The following is a 7,873-nucleotide window of genomic DNA, read 5'->3' as shown; positions in this document are numbered from 1 at the left end:
AGCCAAGATGTTAAAAACACTAAACCACATGTACTATTCAAAAATGGCTGAAGATAATTTCAATTATTATACCTCTCTTTTGTCTACAATGATAAAATCCAGTTACCCGAGAAAGAGATATTTTGACCAAGCGAAAGTGACTGTCAGGTCATGTGACCGCGCTGATATATTGAATGTCATATTAAGTGCAATTAACTGCTTCAATTTGTTAGCCATATGATTGCCTCCCTTGTACACATATAGTAGTGACGTCGCTATTCAGTTTGTACACGCGTGAGTACTGGCTAAAGATGAAACTGTTAAATTAAATGAATTAAAAACATTTTTAAACATTTTGTGTACTAAATTTTGTTTGGTATAATAAAATAAATATCATATGGCAGCGTATGTTACATTGATATTGCCACACACGCTGCCATATGATATTTATATAATATTTCTGTGTAAAATATTTCATATTCTAGGTGTAACCCTTCAATTCCTTTTTAACCAAAAATTATGAAAACAATGTGTATGAATCTTCACTATATGATAACTCCATGTGTAGCCGTACATTAGGACCTGTCCAAAATGACTGACAAAAAACAAACAAAACAAAAAACCGAACATCGCGTAAGTTTTTGTAGTTTAATTATGCCTTCAGATTTTGTTATGGAACTCTGACCTCTGACCTCTGACTGGAACAACTGATACGGGGACTGGAAACCGGCATTTATCTTATCTTATTCTGTCGTCCAATGGAAGCGTATGCCATAGGTTATTCTGCTATTACTCAAACACATACGCCTTACAGTTTAACTCGTCCTTTCAGTGAAAATCTGGGAAAGCATTTGTTGAATTTTTTGTTGAAACCAAAAGTTCTGCCATGAAATTATTGCCTGCATCTGTTTTTAAATGGAAAATATCTACATTAATGTTACTTTTCGCCCTGTGAAAATGGCTAAATCTAGACTTGTCTTACCCAGAGAGAAAGATGTCGTTTCTTACATGATATTTGCCTTGTTGATTCAGAGTATTTAGAACAAAAAAATTAGGACATATTTTAATGAAAATAGCAAGTCAAAACTGTAAACTGTTGCCTGAAAATATTTGTTTATGATATTGCTCTGTTCTTCACCATTTAAATGCGTGTTAAACCTAGATGATTTTCTGCAGTTTTATCTAAAAGTTCGGAATACTAAATGTAACTTCGTTGTCGGCCTTTTAAAAAAATTATTGTTATTTTAATTTAAATACATTGTATTTTTCACACATCAGTTTTAAGATTAAATTTATTAAACTAATTTTTGGAGTTTAAACAACAATTTCGTTTGAAACATTCCCTACGTTCAAGAAGAATGTTTGTCTCTGTATTTAGAAATCTGACATTATAAACAATAATTATAATTATGGCTCTACAAGATTAAGAAAAGTGTCAGCTTTCTGTTATTTTCCATTTTTTAAAATTCAAATCCAACAAAAATCGGCCCTTTGATAAAGGTTTGAAGTTACCTGGTAAAATATTTCTTCAGGGAAGTGAGCTCGAGTTAAGCATATCACCACATGCAGTCGCATGCTGTTTTTGCTTCAGAATCCCTTTAGATCAATCTCTGATCATCTAATTATCGCCACTTAACATGTGACTGGTAAACCCTTTGAACAATAAGTGTTATAGCTCCATGATTAACATGAGGTAATATTCTAATTACACGCTAATCGATAGTGGCGAAAACAAAATATCGATCGCTAACGACTGGTCGATATTTACAGGTATGGACGACAGCATAATACAGATAAATGTATTGATTTATACGGAGTTTCTACTTCCCGTATTAGACCTTCCTGCCTCTGATCAGTAACCATGGTAGTCAATGTTCAAAGAAATTATCCTCACATTAGCATATCAATCTGAATGGTATTTAGAAGTATATTTTCCAGTCTGACTTGTCCACAGTTTCGTTTAATGTTAAAAAATGAAAATATTTCAATTAATTGATGCATCAAGAAGAAGGTTATCTTAAGATTATTGATGCATAAACAATGATATATGCACGATCCAAAGAGCTATAAAAATAAACTTCTTTGCACGATCTAAGCATTCAAAGAGTGCAGTAGAAACACGAATGTAACGATTTGGATCACTGAGAACAGGTGGGTAGGAAGCATTTCCAGATGGGGGGAGGGGGGGGGGGGGGGCACACATTTTGAAAATCAGCCAACCTATAACAGACCCAGATCAAAGAAACGTTTTTTTTTCTTTTTAACATGGGCTAAGCATTACTATGCTTAGCTGCATACTTAGCACGTTGCGTGCTTAGCCCATCTAAAAGAATTACAAAACTGCAGTTCACAGCTAAAATTGACTCGCTGTCAAAAAAATTGCTAAGACTATTAACATAATCAGTCAAAAAGTTAATTTGGATGATTTCCATATTGGACTAACTTTTTAACGTGTATTATGTAGGCCTACCTCTGAACGCTACCTTTTAACGCTTACAGAATATGCATTTTGCATTTTAACATAACAGTTAAGCATATGCTATGATTGAATTCATTTCTAATTTCGGCCAAAGAGCAATTTTATACTTATTTGTTTTGGCAAAGTTTTTTGTATTGATGAAAATACATATAATTAGACTTTGTGTCTGCATATCGATTTTCTGTGCAACAAGTACTTATTATTTTAGAAAAATAAACGAACAAAAACAAAAGAATGGCAGACTGCACACATTGCAGTGCCGTATGGGAGCGTCATAAATCATTGAGTTACCCCAAACTTCCCAAATTAGAACCTAAGTTACTAGAGAAGCAAGGCAGAAACAACGTAAACCCTACGGCACACACAGTTACCCAATGAGAGCGACTGAGGGCCAATTTTGATGGTGCTCGATCGTGCGACTAGGCAGCGAGAGCGCCGGTATCAGAAACGTGTGGAGGGACAGCTACTCTGGACAGATCAGCCGAGAGCCAGCGATCAATGTTCAGATGTGTCAACCGGGACACACGCTCCGAAGATTCTGTTATAACTGGCTGTTTATATGTTGTCACGAAAATGATAAGACATTCGAACAGTGTTGATAAAATCATACAATAGAAAAAAAAATTAACATATTTTAAAAATCAAGTAACAAAGTTAGCTTAAAAGCTTTTCGTTATACTGTATTTAAACCATTTAAGTTAGAAGTGTCTATTAAGATTTTATTTCTTTTTTGAAAAAATAAATGCCACATGTATTTTTCTTATTTTTACAAAGTCAAATTTATTCAGCCAAGGGAGGTAAAACATAAAGCGATTGGGTTTTGGCGCGCATTTTAAATATATCGTAAACCCTTGATGTTAAACGAATATTATCGTACCATTTTAACTAAAACCATTTAAAAAGACATAATTTACATTTAAAACTGACTACCTGTGAACTCATCAAAACAGTTGTGAAATGTCTTACACAAGGCGTCAAATAGATCTAACAGTTTCTTTTACAGAAATTGTTTCAGCAACAAAATGTCTTTCGATTCATTTAGAATGGAAAACTATTTAAGTTTTCTTTCTTCTGTTGATACGCTTCATCATTGTTACAAGATACATAGATATTTGTGGAGAGAATAACTGTAAGCTCTAGCATCTTTAAGTATGGAGGTTAAATTATTCGTATGGATATGATGTCAGTAGGCCCAACACCGTATCCAATCGTTACTTTAAGGACGTATGCTAGAATTTGGTGCGAAAATTTTCCCAATAACAGAATTTCTTTAAATTTTGGATATTGAAGGACAATCATCTAAAAAAAACCCAAAAAATGCAATAAAAATCATAGGTCACTGGTATCGAAAAAGAGTTATCTGCCCTTGAAAACGGCATTTCCCCCAAAAATGACGTTTTCAAGGGCAGATAACTCTTTTTCGAATCCGGTGACCTATGATTTTTATTGCATTTTTTTTTTGTTTCTTAGATGATTGTCCTTCAATATCCAAAGTTTAAAGAAATTCTGTTATTGGGAAAATTTTCGCCCATCTCATATACAGGGAATTCTAGCGTACGCCTTTAAAAAACAGGATCAGTAACGCATGATCTCGGATCTAATGGAGCGGTTTTGGTGATTTTGGGTACGAAAATGATATTTTTCTGTTATTTAGAATTTGTTGTGAAGGACGGCATATAGCGTAAGATGTGCTCCAAATATTATGATATAGGCCTACTCATTCACGGCTGCTATTCATTCAGTTCCAGTAAATCTAAGCATTTTTTCTCAATTACTTTGGAAAACCATGCGAAAATAGCAGGTAAACAATGCAACGACTCAGAAAAAGTATTATTTCAGAACGTTATCGGACAAAAACACTAAATTACTACTTCCACGATATCACTGACACATTCCTGTAACATATTTTATCATAAATGATGAATTATATTTCTTGGAAGACCAATATAAGGCGAGTCATGACCGTGCTGGTCAGTAACGCAGAAGACACAGGATCAGCGACTGCAAAATGATAAGACATGATGCACGTTGCAAGTATATATATTTCTTAAAAAAAAGATATAGCCACTGTCTAGTATTTTAAAGATTCGTTTAATTATACCAAAGAGCTATAAAAATAAATAGATTGGCAACTTGAAAGGCAAATAGAGCAAATCTCGCCAACCTCCCGTGACAAAAAAACGAGATCTCGTTACCGGAAGTGGCGCTTTATCCACGCGCCATTTTGTATGCGAAAGCAATTATTCATCGGTAAAATAATTATCACCGTATGACCACGCTTCTTTCGATGGCAAAAAAAAAAAACCCTGTACTTCGTGTCTTAAGACCATTTCTCATTAATAAACTAATTTTGTTTTAGAAGCTAACATGTATTTTATATATAGTTTTAAAGGTACAAATTGTAACTCCATGCCCGCCGATGTTTGTTTTTAGTAAGATAACGCCGAATCACGCTCTGACACGAGCTCACGCGAGATTACAGCCAGTTGCCATTCTGTGTATTTTATACTTCTTTGATTATACTAATACCCTTTAGTTTAAGTTTTAACCATAAATATGTTATAAAGAATTTATATGATGCAACATTTTGAATAAATTGTTTTCGGAGCCTCTGAAACAGCCATATAAAAGCACTTTTCGATAATTGCTTATTACCAATTAACAGCTTTTTGCAAGTTTATTGCTTATCAACACCTTTTTATTAGGGGATTAGGGACGATCAGGTCTTTTTATTACACAGATAATAATCTTCTCGGTGATAACGTAAGGGCATGTTTAATGAACGAGACTTAAATACACAATAAATATATATTTTTTTATTTTCAACAACAAATGTTGTTAGATACATAAGATAATGTGACAGTGATTGAGTTTTTACTTGTATTTGATTAACAGTATTTTGTCCTGAATACAGGTTAATTTTTCGATATTAAAAACACGTGTGAAAGGTTCGAAGGTTCGCCTCAGAGTGAAAATATCATACTATAAAAGTTTTGTGACAACATTGTGAAAAATTGTCGTTTATTGATTTATTAGTTTAGTCAAAGAAGTATAAAATACATTTTTATAGCTCTTTGGTTTATTTCTCTCCTGAAAATTATTATGTACTCTCTCTGCTCCATATCATATAATGCTTTCACTTGCTGTAGACATTATATTTATGCAATAAATCGAAATTGAATTGAACTTAATGTATGCACAGCTAATCTCAAGAAGGTATAGCACGCGCTAAAAGATATGAAAAAGCTGTAATCCCTTGTTCATTTAGTAAAAATATTCGTGATAATATTATGAATAACCTTTACACTACTTTAGTGTCACATTATCCTTAATCTTTCCTAAAATACTTTTTACTATGATGAGCTTGTTTTGTTCTTAGGTTTTCCACTTTTTATTTTAAAAATCGGACATTTATTAAATCAGTTAGTCAGTCCCTTTGAGAAACCTTGAGGTCATAATTCGCACATACTTTATTATACAATGACTGGCTCGAGGGCAAATAGGTCACACTTCCAATTAACAGGCTCTTGTGTCATAAAAAGATACCTTTTACATTGTCAAGTATGTTTGCTAGTTTGTTTTTCTGTTCATTTTTCATTAGTGTGTGACAATATGTTTTTCAAATGTTCATTACATAGCAAAATTAATTTTGACAAGTTAAATATGATTAAATGCAATCAATTGATTTATTACTTAAAGTTTCACTCTGCAATAAACTGATTAATTACTCAACTTTTCACTCCATTGGATGTAATAATAATAATAAAAAAAAACCGCATTTCACATCTATTTATAATAACTGAAAATGAAATTGTCAATGATGTAAGCACTTTTTAAAAATTATAACTTTTTCCAGCTTTCTATTTTTTAAGATAATAGTTCTTTCATCTACATGTATGTTATGCTCGCCTAAAAATAACGTAGGGTCCCGTATTTTACATTGAAAAACATAATTAAACCAAGTTGATGACTATATTTGCTGTTGTTGTTTTACCGGTACTTAAAATTGGTGTGAAATAAATCACCCTTACAGTAGATCTCTAATCTATAATCCTTGTTTTTTATGATCGGCACCTCCCGTGATACGACAAGCGGAGATAGCCGAACCATGCATAACGATCTGCAACACTCACTAAAAAATATCCGATAGTGATCGATATTTAGCTAGACAGTCGAAGGGAGACAACAAGGTATAGCGTTGATCAATCGTGCAACATCGGGCATTTCCGTATACTCCGGTAAATACGTAGCATAAAGGCCGAGGTGATCACATTGTAGCGTTGATCTCAATAAACAAGGAAAGATAATAGAATCGATTTTTGCCCAATTCTTCAGTATGAATATTGGAGCTTCTGAGTTTTCTTCTGTGTTCGTTTTCATCAGTTTATAAGGGAAACAAACCTTTACTATCAAAACAGTGATAAGTAGTGGCAACACAAAGAACAACATGATCAAAAAAATGTTTAATGCTCCAATCTGGTAAGAGTCACGTCACCATATGTTTTCTACTAAATTGAAATATATGAATATTGAATACATGAAGTCAGAACAAACAGGACGGCTCCAACTTACATAAGAACTTAAATCAGTACTGATTCACAAGGTATACAATTATACTGGTTGTAATAGAAAAAGCGTTTTACACTGTGGACATACCATTGGGTTCCTTGTTCCATGAAGGTTTACATCAGCTCGCCAGCACAGTATAATGACTTATAACATCTGTTACGCTGGCGAATTTTGTCTTGTTGTCTTTTCATATGTCTCTTTAGGTTTGATTTTGTTCATTTTGATTGATAGCATATGTAGCACATGAAGCGATAACAATGAAAGAATAATGCAACGACTCACCCTCTTTCTTTGCTTACATTTAGAACTTCTAAAGTTCCGGTAATTATAGCGTTGCCATGGGGTATCACTAACTCTTTTTTTCCAACTCACCTCCAAAAAGAGGTGGAACTGGTGTTTACAGGCCGTGATTATGAGAGAATAACGTGAAAAGCAGTGGTATGATAATTTGTATTTTTAGACAAATTGAATTACTTCTGCTGAAGAATTGCTAATCCCGTAATTCTTCCGTTTAGATACTGTCGATTTTTACTATTGAATAAAGTTCGTAGTGAAAATGTCGCCAAGGACCCATAAGCTTTTGCCTTACTTTTAGTCTGAAAAAGAAAGAAAAAAAAAAACTAGTCTAAAGGAGGCAAAATCACAAGGGTGGGAATCATCTAAGAATAGTCATGTAGGTGGGGGCAAATTCTTACTTGAGGAATTCTTAAAGGAATACGTGCGTGTTCATTGCGAATGTTTTTTGACATTTCGGTAGAAACGCATCAATAGATGTGCGAAATAAAATTACACTGTAGTATGAAAAGTAGTTTCAAGTCACAGCATTTTAATTTTGATCTCAGGAAA

Source organism: Mercenaria mercenaria, chromosome 1 (genome assembly GCF_021730395.1).
Source record: "Mercenaria mercenaria strain notata chromosome 1, MADL_Memer_1, whole genome shotgun sequence".
Lineage (NCBI taxonomy): Eukaryota > Metazoa > Mollusca > Bivalvia > Venerida > Veneridae > Mercenaria > Mercenaria mercenaria.
This window is presented reverse-complemented; position numbering follows the sequence as displayed.